Below are 16,349 nucleotides of genomic sequence, written 5' to 3'. Positions count from 1 at the left end.
CCATATTTCCAGCGATTTCAGCCCCTATCGCCCCGTGTGGACACAGCTTTAGGATATCCATCAATTAGTGGGCCCTTACCTTGTCAGAATAATATTCCATTCTGGGTGTGCATATTGAATCGTTATGTACAACACATTAATAATTACCACATATGTCTGAAAGGTACAATCTGGGTAGAGCACACTCCTTTAGTGTTAAAAAGCAAAAGAAACAGAATGTCCCAAAGCGCAATAAGGGAGTATTGCGCCGTCCACCCGGTCCAAGGCTGACCAGCCATGGTGCTCATGGTGCGGCCGGGGATCTTATGTAAAAAGTGTCCACCAGTTGTGGCATGACACCGCGGGCTGTTGGAGCCTGGTGCTGGTTTCAAAATGCGGGGGACCCTCCGATTTTTTGTCCCCCATATTTTTAGAACCAGGACCGGTCCAAGAGTCCGGGGCTGGTTTCAGAATTACGTGGGACCCCTGCGCTTTTTGTCCCCCGTATTTTTGGAACCAGGTCCGGCTCATTTTTTTTAAAAACTTTTACACATTTTTTAAGACAGGACCTTGCACAGATCTCAATGATCTGTGCAGGGTTCTGGCTAATTCGCCTGTGAGAACCTGGTCTGCATGCGTGGCAATTTTTAGACACATTTTCCCGAATTTGCATCTCATTAAATATGCGATTTGTATACTTTTCAATAGGAAAACATCTGGATGCGAGTTCCAGAGGTACTAAAAATCTCACTTTCAGAATGTTTGATTTTGCGGCAAAAAACGCGGTTTTTGCCATTTTTCGCATCTCATTAAATAAGTGAATTTGGGAAAAAGTGCAATTTCGGACGTTTTTTTTTCCTAAAAATCGCACAATTCACATTTTCGCATCTCATTAAATGTCACCCAATGTTTCCTATAGCAACCAATCAGATCTGTCTATCATTTTGTAGGATGTAATAGAGATGCAGTAGATAAATGGTAGACAAACCTTATTGGTTGCTATGGGCAACATAACCTTTTTTATCTTTAGAACCTGTCAATTCTGTGCTATCTAGAAATGTCATTGTCCGTTTGTTGGCGTACATGAGGTCACTACTATTGTATAGAATAACTGGTATTGAACAATTTTATCTTAGGGATTCTGAGCAACTGCTGTATTCCTCACGATACTCTCGATGTTGTGGCCATTTGGATGGGACCTTGGGTGACATTTAATAGAATGCGATTTTTAGTAACATTTTGAAATCGCACACTTTACTACACATACTGCACTATTATGGTGGAATACTTACCCATTTGTTTGTGAACACAGGATCGTCACAACTACTGCAGCAACCCACAGATTCAGTGGAAATGATGGACGCAGATATGGAGATCATCCTCCAGCCCGTCCAATCGTTCTCACCTGATGAAGAAACCAGCGCCACATCAATAACTGAAAGGGCAACAACTGTGGTGACTCCCCACAACCCCCACCTACCCAATCACCCCACACACCATCCACCCCTGACAGGTAGCACAGTCATTGCACACATTTAAAAACAAGCAGATTGAATTTATGGAAATGCAAAATGCAAATTTTGTGTGTTTCGTATTCTATCCTGATTTCTGTGTACAGTATTTAGTGATTTTATGCTTTGAGTTTACTGTAGTTAAATGTGATGAAAAACAATTTCTGAGTCATTATTTGTAAAGTATGTTACATTATATGTGTGATTAGGGGGTTTTAATTTGGTAACAGGGTTTTAAACCTAATATGTGCAAAGTATTTAGGGGTTTTTAATGTTTTTTTTTTTTAAAACTTAGATATTTATTTAGATACATTATGTTTAATTAGTGTATCGGGGGTACTTATGTATTTTGTACACAAATTCTCCTCATCACACACCTCCAGTACAACACACGTGTCATTTCCATAAATCTAGTACAACCACATTTACAGTACATGCAGTATTTGTATTTGGTTGTCTCGCCTGTAACCCTATAGCTGTGCACTTTGCATGCAGTCAGACCTTGGCCACTATGGGGACGTCATTGTTACAGGCACCTGAACTAGGAATATGGGAGTTAAATAGAATTGACACTGCTAGAAAACAGTTTATCAAATCTCTACTACAAAGAGGAAACCTCTTTATCTGGCAGATGCTTCTAGATATGTGCTGATCATTTTCAACATCTTCGTCATCATCATCATCATCATCATCTTCGTCATCATCATCATATCACAAGCTTCACTAAGGTAACTGGCCACTAGGGAATACATACGATTAAGATTACAGGTTGCTTGAAATCCTCCTCCTCTGTATCTGCTGGCATGGGTAATCCTGATATGGTGACATGTCTGGCTGTATTAGCACTGGAGACTGTTACTGGAATAGTCTCCAATTTATTTATAATATTCTCACTCACTGGCTGCATTTCTAATGTATCTTACACAATTATAGTGTTTGCAAACTTTGTAATTAGCTTTTTGTTTCCACATGTGCTTAGAGAAAGGTATATTTCCAAGATTATGGACTACACGACCGTGTTCACCATTATATCCAGTTGGTGGCTCACGGCCAGTCTGTGCACATTCTACTTCATCAAAATTGTAGTCGTCCGGTCTTGTTTTCTAGAATGGTTGAGGAAGAAGATCGGTTTGGTTGTCCCGGGGATGATACGAACAGCAGAAGTTGTGTCTTTTGGTGGAAGCTTCTTCTTACTTCTTATTTCCCCCCAACAACCGACCCAGCAGAATTCATCTATAACCGCAGTAAATCGAACCTCAGCATCCACTGAACCAAGTTTGAAGATAACAAAAATCGTCCTAATTCCCACCTCTCTGCCCTTCCTTGTTGCAGTAGCAGCCACAGCCAGCAGCGCCCGGTACCTCAAGCTGTACGACCGGCAGATGAAGCGGAACATGGGGACGCTGGTTATGGATTGTCACCGTGCTGTTCACACCATGACGTGTCTCGTAGTTTTCCACACATTATATTTCCTTATTCTGTTACTTTCTGGGCTGGGAATTTATAGCAATAACAGCTGGAGATACTGGGTGTGTGCAACGATACTGTTCTCATTTTCCACAGTTCAGTCTACCATTCTGATCCATGGGAACCCCAAGCTAAAGGAAGCTCTGAAACAGATAATTACTTGTCTGAAAGATTAAATGGACTCAACACACAGAAACGGAATATTATTATATATTCTCTTAATACTCTGTGAACACATTCTTGTCATTTGGAGGTCAACAAATGAGACATCACAATTATATGCTGGGATTCGGGAATATATATGCGACTTAGTGACTGGTCTATATTACCATACTATCATCAGAAAACTAATATCCAGTGTTATTCATTGGGGAAAAAATGCCTCAAAATGATCCCATCTACAGGTTATATATATATATATATATATATATATATATATATATATATATATATATATATATATATATCTATATATCTAGGTGTAGTTGGGTGGCACTCGCGGACTGGTAAATAACGACAACTGGGACCGTAGTGTGGTCAACGTTTCAGTGCCCTGTGCACTTTTATCAAGAACGGTGGAATAACAAACAAGTGTAACTTACCCAAATAAATAGACAGTGATACATCAGATGGTCAGACGCTGCTTCCGGACGCCGTCAGGGGAATCTGGCGCACAGGTTGCTGCGTCATCGCAATACACAATGGGTTGCTTAGCAACCAATATAAACATTCGTGAACATCTCTAGTATACAAAACAAATAAGAATAAATTAGTGATCAGTGAATAAATAGGTATATAAAAAAATGTGACTCTATCATAAAAACGATCTAAAAAGTTATGTGACACATTTACAATGCAATATCAAAATTTTACAGTGTTAAGATAAAACGGAGAAGTGCACGCAAACATAGCATATATTTCACTTTAGTGTCCCCAGGCACGTCCTATGTGCCCACTCTACCTCTGCGGACTGTTTAATCAAAAATTTCATGATTTCTGCCGTACCGCCCATTATATAGTGGCAAAGCTTAGTTTAGTTTGCGGTGTCAACACCCTGTGTGTCGATCACTTATATAACCTAACTGCAAGGTGTTCACCTGTATTTCCAGCATAGAGGACTATGTATAAATAGTGAAGGTTATAAAAAAGCATGCAAGCCTAAAGATTCATTAAGCCCACGTGGGGATAATGTACCCAGTCGATCGATCCATTTCGACTCAAGCTGTAACAATCTCTTGTTTCTGTCTCCTCCTCTTTTTAGAGGGGGTACATGATCTATAATGATGTATCGTATAGCAGTGATACTATGCTTAGCCCGGGCGTAATGCCTAGCCACGGGTTGTTCACTGTCTCCTTTGAGGATGGCTGCCTTGATGGCTGATCTATGTGCAGCCATCCTCTCTTTGAACTGGCATTCCGTTTTTCCTATATAGCACAGAGAACATGGACAAGAGATCATATATATGACGTATCGAGATGTACATGTCAGCCTATGGTAGATAGGAATTTTTCTACCTGTAAACGGATGATTAAAATGTGTCCCTGTTTGCAGGTATCCACATGTAGTGCAATTAGGGCATCTATAGCAACCCTTTTTGGGGGTGCCCAGAAATGTTCCCTTTCAGATTTTATAATGGGCCATATTTTTTTGGCTTTTTTTATAAGACCAGGTGATTGGTGATTATATGTATTTGCCCATAAAATCTGATCCTGACCTACATTTAACAGAACGTAAACTCATGCCAGCCTACCGCAGAAATAAAAACCTAAAAAACTATCTTGTCCACAATGATATCACCGAAATGGTTAAAACACAAAAGGGAACATTTCTGGGCACCCCCAAAAAGGGTTGCTATAGATGCCCTAATTGCACTACATGTGGATACCTGCAAACAGGGACACATTTTAATCATCCGTTTACAGGTAGAAAAATTTCTATCTACCATAGGCTGACATGTACATCTCGATACGTCATATATGGTCTCTTGTCCATGTTCTCTGTGCTATATAGGAAAAACGGAATGCCAGTTCAAAGAGAGGATGGCTGCACATAGATCAGCCATCAAGGCAGCCATCCTCAAAGGAGACAGTGAACAACCCGTGGCTAGGCATTACGCCCGGGCTAAGCATAGTATCACTGCTATACGATACATCATTATAGATCATGTACCCCCTCTAAAAAGAGGAGGAGACAGAAACAAGAGATTGTTACAGCTTGAGTCGAAATGGATCGATCGACTGGGTACATTATCCCCACGTGGGCTTAATGAATCTTTAGGCTTGCATGCTTTTTTATAACCTCCACTATTTATACATAGTCCTTTATGCTGGAAATACAGGTGAACACCTTGCAGTTAGGTTATATAAGTGATCGACACACAGGGTGTTGACACCGCAAACTAAACTAAGCTTTGCCACTATATAATGGGCGGTACGGCAGAAATCATGACATTTTTGATTAAACAGTCCGCAGAGGTAGAGTGGGCACATAGGACGTGTCCGGGGACACTAAAGTGAAATATATGCTATGTTTGCGTGCACTTCTCCGTTTTATCTTAACACTGTAAAATTTTGATATTGCATTGTAAATGTGTCACATAACTTTTTAGATCGTTTTTATGATAGTCACATTTTTTTATATACCTATTTATTCACTGATCACTAATTTATTCTTATTTGTTTTGTATACTAGAGATGTTCACGAATGTTTATATTGGTTGCTAAGCAACCCATTGTGTATTGCGATGACGCAGCAACCTGTGCGCCAGATTCCCCTGACGGCGTCCGGAAGCAGCGTCTGACCATCTGATGTATCACTGTCTATTTATTTGGGTAAGTTACACTTGTTTGTTATTCCACCGTTCTTGATAAAAGTGCACAGGGCACTGAAACGTTGACCACACTACGGTCCCAGTTGTCGTTATTTACCAGTCCGCGAGTGCCACCCAACTACACCATGTTATATTTGGAAACCCGCCGTCAAAGCTAGTTTCCTTTTTGGAAGGCACCGGGCAAGGAACCAACCACAGCACTACGAGTGCCGGCCAGCTACACCAAGTATATATATATCTATATATATATCTATATATATATCTATATATATATATATATATATATATATATATATATATAGATATATATATAGAGAGAGAGAGAGAGAGAGATATATATATATATATATATATATATATATATCCTTAAGATGATATTGCACTTCAATTTTACTGTTGCCGTTTTCATTAGTTAATTCATTTGCATGTTTATGGCCAGTTGTAAAGTTCTATGACATATACTGTCTAATATAATGTGAACTGCAGACTGCAATACAAAACAAAAAGCAAAATCTGAAATAATAATAAACAATAATAACACCACAAATATTTCTTGTACAGAAAGACAGACTATCCTCACATATGTATGTCCTGCTCTCTGCAGGTGTATCAGTAAGTGAGAGAGTAGGATGTGGTCCTTGCACTGTTCACGTAAAAATATTATATATATACTGTATATAATATGAGACACGTCATGGTGTGAACAGCACGGTGACAATCCATATATATACAGTGGTCGAGGTGGGCCGACACTTCTTTTCCACTGACCCAGAAGTGCTGTTTTTTTAATAAATGAATGTGAGCAGAGAGGCGGCCATACTTTCCTAGTTGCCGGCATCCCACTACTCCCTCAGCGGACCTACTGTACCTCAGGTACAATACTGTACCTCTGTGGTGGGGAACTCCGGCCAGCAAGCCGTATACGGCCCCCGCAGCCGGTCTGTCCGGCCCACCCACCAGGCAGATGCGGAGGGAGTCAAGTACAGGGGAAATCTTGCGAGAACTACCGACCTCTCGCGATATTTCCCCTATACTTGACACCCTGCACATCCGTCGGACCACACAGACCGGCAATTTTTAAACTGCGGCAGCCGCTGAAACGTGGGACGGCTGCCGCAGGTGAACTTGTAAGTGTTTTTTTTTTTTTAATTTATGGACCATGAGGCATTTTTCCCCTATACAAACGGCCCTTGTCACCAAAAAGGTTCCCCACCCCTGCTGTACCTGCACCCGAAGAGCCTCTGCTGTTTTTCCCCTGAAATCAGCTGTACTGCATGCTGTCAGGCATCCAGGGCCGAGGAGCGTGAGAAGCCTCTGTGCCAGGGAGCGGGACTCTGCGCTCATGGGAGAGAAAACCCAGTGCCATGGAGCGGGAGCTATAGGAAGAAAACCCATCTCCAGGGAGCGGGAGCTGCGGGGCAACCTGCACTGCTGAAAGAAGACCCGGGAAGACAGAGGAGAAGCGCTGGGGGGAGAAAGTGTGCAGCAGACTCAGGAGAAGGAGTGGCACTGCTGATCATGACATGAGGTACATCTGCTCATCCTCCACATGTCCACCCCTGCTCTCCTCTCCCCTTCTCTCCTCCTAGATCCTCTCATCCCCCCTCCTCCTACTCCTCCTGACTTCCTCCTGCCTCCCTCCTCCTCCCCCTCCCTCCCTCCTCCTTCCCCCCTCCTCCTTTTCCTCTCCTCCTGCTCATCCCCCTCTTCCTCCTTTCCGGCACTCTCCTCTTCAGTCCTCCCCCTTCCTCCCCCCTCCTCCTCCCCCTTTCCCCTCCTCCTTTTCTCCCCTCCTCCCACCCCTCATCCTCCTCCTCTCCCCCACCCTCCTCTCCCCCACCCTCCTCCTCCTCTTCTACATTCTTCCTCTACTACACTTTTCCTCTCCTCTGTTTAACCTTCTCCTCAGGCCCTCTACCCCTCCCATGCTCTCCCTTCTCCTCTCCTCAGCTCATCCACCACATCCTCTGCTCCCCTTCCTCTGCTCCTCTGCTCCTCTGCTTCCCCTCCTCTTCTCCTCTGCTTCCCTCCTACTCACCCTCTATCTACCGCACCCTCTCTCGCTCCTTTGCTCCTCCACTCGGCCTCCTTTCCTCAGCTCCCCCACAACCTCCTCCTCTGCTCCCCCTCCTCCTTTCCTCTGCTTTTCCCCCTCCTCACCCCCCTTTCCTTTGCACACCCTGTCCTCTCCCTTCTCTTCTCCCCCTCTCCTCTGCTCCCTCTCTACCCCTCTCCTTCATTTCCCCTCCTCCTCATCCCCTCTACTACTCTCCCTTCTCTGCTTCCCTCCTCCTATCCTTTGCTCCTTTACTTTGCTCCAGCTCTTCCCTCACTCCCCCTCTGTTTCCCCTCCTCCTTACCTATGCTCCCCCTCCTCCACTCTCCCTCCTCCTCTCCCCCTCTTCTTCTCTTCCACTCCCCTCCTCCTCTCCTCCATTTCCCCTTCTACTCACCCCTCCTCCCCCCTTTTTTACCTCACTCCCTCTTCTTTGCTCTCTCATCCCCCTCTATCTCTCTCCTCCCCACCACTTTCACCACACCTTTCTTTTTCCCAGACTGACCCTGCGCTAGGGTGAAGGAAAATAAATCCCGGCGCCAAGAAGAAAGTGCTGCGCCAGGAAAAAGGAGCTGCTGGGGACCATATGCTGTAGGGAAGGGAGAGTGAAGCAGACCTAGGAACAGGAGCAGAAAAAAAAACAGGAGCAGACCCAGGAACAGGAGCAGCTACCGTTGCTGCTGATCATGACAGAAGGTACACAGTGCCCACCTGTACTGCTCTCTCTTCTCCACTCCTCCTCCCCCCACGTCCCCCTTCTCCTTCCCCTACCTCCTGTCCTCCCCTTCCCCCTACCTCCTTTCCCCCTTCTCCTCTTCCGCTACTATTCTTTTCTGATTAACCTCCTTCTCACCCCCTCTCCCCCTCCCCTGCTCTCCCTTCTCTGCTCCCTTCCTTAATTTACCCTCATCCGCTCATGCTCTCCCTTCTCCTCTCCTCCACTCCTCCTCCTCTCCTCAGCTCCCCCTCCTCATCTATTCTGATTCCCCTCCTCTGCTTCCCCTCCACTGCTCCTCTGCTTCCCTCGTACTCTGCATTCTCTCCACCTATCCTCTGATTCCATCCTCCTCACTGACTATCCTTCGAACCCCCTCCCCTGTCCTCTCCATCCTCCACTCCTTCACTCCTCCCTCCTCTCCTCCATCTCTTCAACTTCTTCACTCCCCCTCCTCTCCTCCCCCTCCTCCTCACCCCCTCTCCTCATCTCCCTTCCTTGCTCCTGCTCTCTGCTTCACCTCCTCCTCTCCTATGCTCCCATTATACATATGTCACACACTGTGATGCCCATCCTCCTCTGATCCCCCTCCTCCTCCACTCCCCCACCTCCTCTGCTTCCCCTCATCATGCCCATTACACATGCCGCACACTGTGATGCCCATTATACATATGTCTCCTCCACTTTCCACTCTCCTCTGCTCTACACTCCACTCCTCTCCTCCCCTTCATTTCACTTTACTTCCAATTCCCTTCACTTCACATATGCCACACACCGTGATGCTCATTATACATTTGTCACACAACTTGATGCTCATTATACATATGTCACACACCGTGATGCTCCATTATACATATGTCACACACCGTGATGCTCATTATACATTTGCCACACACCGTGATGTCCATTATACATATGTCACATACCGTGATGCCCATTACACATTTGTCACACACCGTGATGCTCATTATACATATTCCACACACCGTGATGCCCATTATACATATGCCACACACCGTGAAGCTCATTTTACATATGCCACATACCGTGATGCCCATTATACATATGCCGCACACCACGATGCTCATTATACATATTCCACACACCGTGATGTCCATTATACATATGCCACACACCGTGATGCCCATTATACATATGTCATACACTGTGATGCCCAATATACATATGCCAAACACCATGATGCCCATTATACATGCCACACACCATGATGCCCATTACACATGCCGCACACTGTGTTGCCCATTACACATATGTCACACACTGTAATGCCCATTACACATATGCCACACACCGTGATGCCCATTATACATATGCCACACACCGTGATGCCCATTATACATATTCCACACACCGTGATGCTCATTATACATTTTTCACACAACGTGATGCTCATTTTACATATGCCACACACCGTGATGCCCATTATACATATGCCGCACACCGTGATGCCCATTATACATATGCCACACACTGTGATGCCCCATTATACATATGCCACACACCGTGATGCCCATTATACATATGCCACACACTGTGATGCCCATTATACATATGCCACACACCGTTATGCTTTATTATACATATGCCACACACCGTGATGCTTCCTTTATACATATGCCACACACCGTGATGCCCCATTACACATTTGTCATACACCGTGATGCTCATTATACATTTTTCACACATTGTGATGCCCATTACACATGCCACACACCATGATGCCCATTATACATGTGCCGCACACTGTGTTGCCCATTACACATATGCCACACACCATGATGCCCATTATACATATGCCACACACCGTGATGCCCATTATACATATTCCACACACCGTGATGCTCCATTATACATATGCCACACACCGTCATAAACATTATACATATTCCACACACCGTGATGCCCATTATACATATGCTGCACACCGTGATGCTCCATTATACATATGCCACACACCGTGATGCCCATTATACATATGCCACACACCGTGATGCCCATTATACATATGCCACACACCGTGATACCCATTATACATATGCTGCACACCATGATGCCCATTACACATGCCGCACACTGTGTTGCCCATTACACATATGTCACACACCGTAATGCCCATTACACATATGCCACACACCGTGATGCCCATTATACATATGCCACACACCGTGATGCCCATTATACATATTCCACACACCGTGATGCCCATTATACATATTCCACACACCGTGATGCCCATTATACATATGCCACACACCATGATGCCCATTATATATATGCCACACACCGTGATGCCCATTATACATATGTCACACACCGTGATGCCCATTATACATATGCCACACACCGTGATGCCCATTATACATATTCCACACACTGTGATACTCCATTATACATATGCCACACACCGTGATGCCCATTATACATATGCCACACACCGTGATGCCATTATACATATACCACACACCGTGATGCCCATTATACATATGCTGCACACCGTGATGCTCCATTATACATATGCCACACACCGTGATGCCCATTATACATATGCCACACACCGTGATGCTCCATTATACATATGCCACACACCGTGATGCCCATTATACATATGCCACACACCGTGATACCCATTATACATATGCTGCACACCATGATGCCCATTACACATGCCGCACACTGTGTTGCCCATTACACATATGTCACACACTGTAATGCCCATTACACATATGCCACACACCGTGATGCCCATTATACATATGCCACACACCGTGATGCCCATTATACATATTCCACACACCGTGATGCCCATTATACATATGTCATACACTGTGATGCCCATTATACATATGTCACACACCGTGATGCTCATTATACCTGGAATAACATGTAAAAGGGGCCGCGGTACTTGTTTAGTTTTACGGTGGCCGATATATCGGATGCGATATCGGCCGATCCGATGCAATTTTTTGCCAGTTCATAACACCACTATCCACTACGCATGGAGTTGATTTTATATTGTGTGGCAAGTGCAGTAATCCACTACGCTCGCCACGCTTCAGGCTCGCTGCATTTGCCACACTATAGAAAGTCAACTCCATAAGTAGTGGATAGTGGGGTTATGAACTGGTAAAAAATCGCATCGGATCGCATTGGATTGGCCGATATATCGGCCGATATCGCATCCGATATATCGGCCGCCGTGAAACTAAACAAGTACTGGGGACTCTACCTGGAGTAATGTGTATTATGGGCTCTATCTGGAGTAATATGTATAAAGGGCTCTACCTGGAGTAATGTGTATTAGGGGCTCTATCTGGAGTAATGTGTTTAAGGGGCTCTATCTGGAGTAATGTGTATTATGGGCTCTATCTGGAGTAATGTGTATAAGGGGCTCTACCTGGAGTAATGTGTATAAAGGGCTCTACCTGGAGTAATGTGTATAAGGGGCTCTACCTGGAGTAATGTGTATAAAGGGCGGTACTTGTGGAGTATCACTGCTCCCATCTCATGCCATCGCATGCCATCGCATGCCATATGTAGTGCATGATCTGACATTTTACAAAACTACTGAATTTCTACCACTTAAACTAAAATAAACTAAAATAAGCAATGAAATTCTGATCATTAACAGACATAATTGTGCAATACAGATATGGCATGACCTGACCAGACCTTTACCTGCATAGAATTCATGTGTGTATTCAAATGAGCACACAACATTGTGAATGTCACACCAGGGGTCTGAGTTGATGAGACAAAGACCTCTGGTGGGGGTCTAGATCGGTATTGGAACCGGGCAGGCTGTAGGAGACCCTTGTGCATATGAGCACGACAGTGCACCCAGAGGAAGAATCAGGCAGCAGGTAAAATACAACAGGTTTATTGAAGGAAGATGGTACAAGCAGTTGGTAACCAGATGGAATGGTAAATGACAGTCACTGATAACGTGAAACAGAACTACTTGCACCGATATGGATTCGATGGTGGAACATCGGATGGAGTATGATATCCGGAGTATCGGACCAGGGATGCGGAGGTGATGAAGGCTGTGGAATCCGGATGGAATGGATGGAGACAGCAGAGGATAACCGGAGTATCGGTCAGGATCGATGGCGGAACATCGGAGCTAGGCTGAAGCTGGTAAGTGGATCTGCGGCAGGTGGAATCGCAGGTGACGTCACAGGGGACCTGGATGGCACAGGACAGGAGACCCGGCTTGGACACAGGCGATGGTGTCCCCGATATCACAGGCGATGGTGTCCCCGATATCACAGGCGATGGTGAACCCGGATGGACACAGGCGATGGTGAGCCCGGATGGACACAGGCGATGCTGAGCCTGGATGGACACGGCAACCTGGATGGACACGGCAACCTGGATGGACACGGCAACCTGGATGGAACACTGCAGCAGGAAGAGAATAACAGCAGACAAACACTTGCATAGCAGGATGACAAATGAAGCACTAGCAATGAGATGAGAGCTCCCAGGATACTTATACACATGGCTTGGCCTGGATTGGCCGGGCAGGTAACCTGGGAGATCAACTCATTGCCAGATTGGATGAACCAGACATGTGACTGACAACATCATGGCAGCCACCATGTCTGGCTAAGGCGGGAAAGTGTGTTTGTACACACCATGCTTGTGGCCGGGAGCAATGGCGTCTGTCACGGAACTTGCAGGGCAAAGGCTACTGTTACTGCGGGTGAGGAGAGCGGTGCACCGCGCAGCCGCAGACTCAGCAGCGCTGAGAGGACTGCCAGATGACTGACATGGAGGCGCACTGCGCTCAGGATGCCGGCTGTATCGGAACTTGTAACGCAAGCTGAGCCTGCGCAGGCACTTGAAGAAGAATATAGGTTCAACCACCACCAGCGTGGGATAAATAAAATGATACTTCCCTTCTATGAGTATAATCCTTTCTTTGTATACACTTGTGTCAGTCATACGTATCCTCAGCTCAACTTATATTCATTTGTACATGAAAAAAGAGCATATACATGACATAGTGTATACAATTTAATATAACAGTGGGATATCACATAAAAACATCAAAACATCAAAACACAATTTGCACACAATAAAAATTCCAAAGTGGCTGGTGCATTGGTTAAAGAACTTTGAGGTAGTTACCAGATGGCCAGTGAACCATAAACCAATATAGTTCAAAGTGAGCATGCAAGGATGATTCCACGATCGCCCGGGCACAATCAGGATCACACGCTGCTGCAGGATAACAGTCCCCCAGTCCAGTCCAATGCCTCTGCCCGCCGACGCGTTTCAGACTCGATCTGAGTCCTTTTTCAAGGCTTGTCTTTGTGTGCATATGTCCAGTTTATTTATGTCATTCAAATCTCGCGGTGTCTCGCGAAAAAACCCGGCACTTCCTGGTTCGCGGCACCGCGATGACGCGTGTGACGGCGTCCCCGTCATCACGCATTGGTACGCGAAATCCCGATACTTCCGGGTTCGCGTGAACGTGGTGACGTCTGCAGTTGCGTCCGCGTCACCCTCTGATGACGCTCCGATTTGCCTTATTCATCTGCGCTGTTCTAGGCGTCCCATATACCCGGTCATGTGATCACTGCCACTCTCACATGATCGGGGAATGATGCCATTAGTACATATTCACTTCCGCCCATACAGACTGTGGGTATACGTAATTTGCCTTTAATAGAGAGAAATATAAGATAAATATATAATAAAAATACGATAAAAAACATGATGCAATATATTAAAAACCATTTATAAAAAACATTTTAACTCAAAATCTGAGTTAATGCCGTTAGGTTTTAAAGTATTAAGATTATAAATAGTTTGCATTTCTATCCTGGCCAATTGGACATCTGTGTCTCTGCGGCGACAGTGTCCTTCCACGTATTTGATTCCCAGGAATATTTTAATTTCATTAGGGGAACTTTTATGATGAATTTTAAAATGTAAAGGAAGGGAATGTGTTTCTATCCCCTTCTTAATATTCCTGATGTGCTCACTTAGTCGAATCTTCAATGGCCGGGATGTTCTGCCAATATAAAATAAATTACATGTGCATCCAATAGCATATACCACATTTTTGGTATTACATGTGATAAATTCCCTAATCTGGTGTTCTTTGCCATTGATGCTTATTTTTTCCACCTTTCTCTCTCCTTTAATATTAATACATGCACAGCAACTTCCACATCGAACCTAACTACTAAGGAACAGAAGGCACTCAAGGATTTGAAAGGGAATAAGTAGATTACCATCAAACCCGCCGACAAAGGCGGGGGCGTGGTAGTTATGGACACAGTGTGGTACGAAAACGAGGTCCTGCGACAACTAGGGGATAAAGATACGTACCAGAAGCTCAGATCAGATCCAACAAAGAAAATCATGGACAAACTGAAGATCATGTTGGACATCTATCAACAAAATGGCACTTTAACGGAGAAAGAATTCAAATTCTTATGGATAGCGGAACCAGTAATTCCCGTCATTTACGTGTTACCCAAGGTGCACAAGGATCCCCTGGCACCCCCTGGACGTCCAATTGTTGCAGGGATAGACTCGGTGACATCTAATCTCTCCGAGTTTATCGATTACTACCTGCAACCTTTGGTATTGGGTAACCCATCACATCTGCGAGATACCAAAGACATTCTACAGAAAATACCCAACTTCGAATGGGAAGATGGATATACACTTATAACAGCAGATGTGAAGTCGTTGTATACGATTATCAACCACCGACAGGGAATCGATGCCATTGCAAGCACTTTGTCCAATAGCACTTTAGAATCAAATCTCCAAGAATTTTTAATACAGGGTGTAACCTTCATTTTAGAAAATAATTATTTTATGTTCAAGGGTCACTTTTATGTACAACAGGTCGGGACAGCAATGGGCACCAGGTTCGCTCCAAGCTATGCTAACTTGTTCATGGGTCAGTGGGAACGCGATTTTATATGGAGTAATAATCCGTTTGGAGCGAACCTGGTGTCCTGGACCCGATACATTGATGACGTTTTGTTTTTATGGCGAGGAGAAAGATCACTTTTAAATGACTTTTGTTCTTATCTGAATACCAACAATTTTAATATCGAATTCACTTTTAACATCAGTGAGTCATGTGTCAACTTTTTAGATATTACTATTTATTCAGAAAACGGAGGTTTGAAGACCAAAACATACACCAAACCGACCGACTCACAGAGTTACATCCATGTGGGAAGTTGCCATCACAAGAACTGGCTGGACTGTATCCCACAGGGACAGTTCAAACGAATTAAAAGAAATTGCACAGAGGACCAGACCTATAAAGAGCAAACTGCAGTAATGTCTCAAAAATTTAAAGAAAGTGGATACGATCCAGTGATTATCGATAAAGAAAGGGAAAAAGTGGATAAGATTGAACGTGTTGCTCTACTTCAAAATAAAGGGCCTCAACCTGAGGTGGACAACAAGAAGTATGCTTTTATTACGAGTTATAGCCAACAGCATAAGCAATTGGAACACTCCATTAAAAAAAACTGGAATCTATTAAGAAAGGATCCCATTATAGGTATGGATTTACCCGAGAGACCATCTTTTGTATATAGGAAGGTGGCCAACTTGGGTAACCATTTAACAAAAAGTATGCATCCATCCAACTTGGAGAGACGCCAAATAAGAACCAAGGGGTTCCACAGATGTGGAAGTTGCTGTGCATGTATTAATATTAAAGGAGAGAGAAAGGTGGAAAAAATAAGCATCAATGGCAAAGAACACCAGATTAGGGAATTTATCAC

Source organism: Crinia signifera, chromosome 7, assembly GCF_055691185.1.
Source record: "Crinia signifera chromosome 7, ASM5569118v1, whole genome shotgun sequence".
Classification (NCBI taxonomy): Eukaryota; Metazoa; Chordata; class Amphibia; order Anura; family Myobatrachidae; genus Crinia; species Crinia signifera.
Note: the sequence above shows the minus strand (reverse complement) of the source record.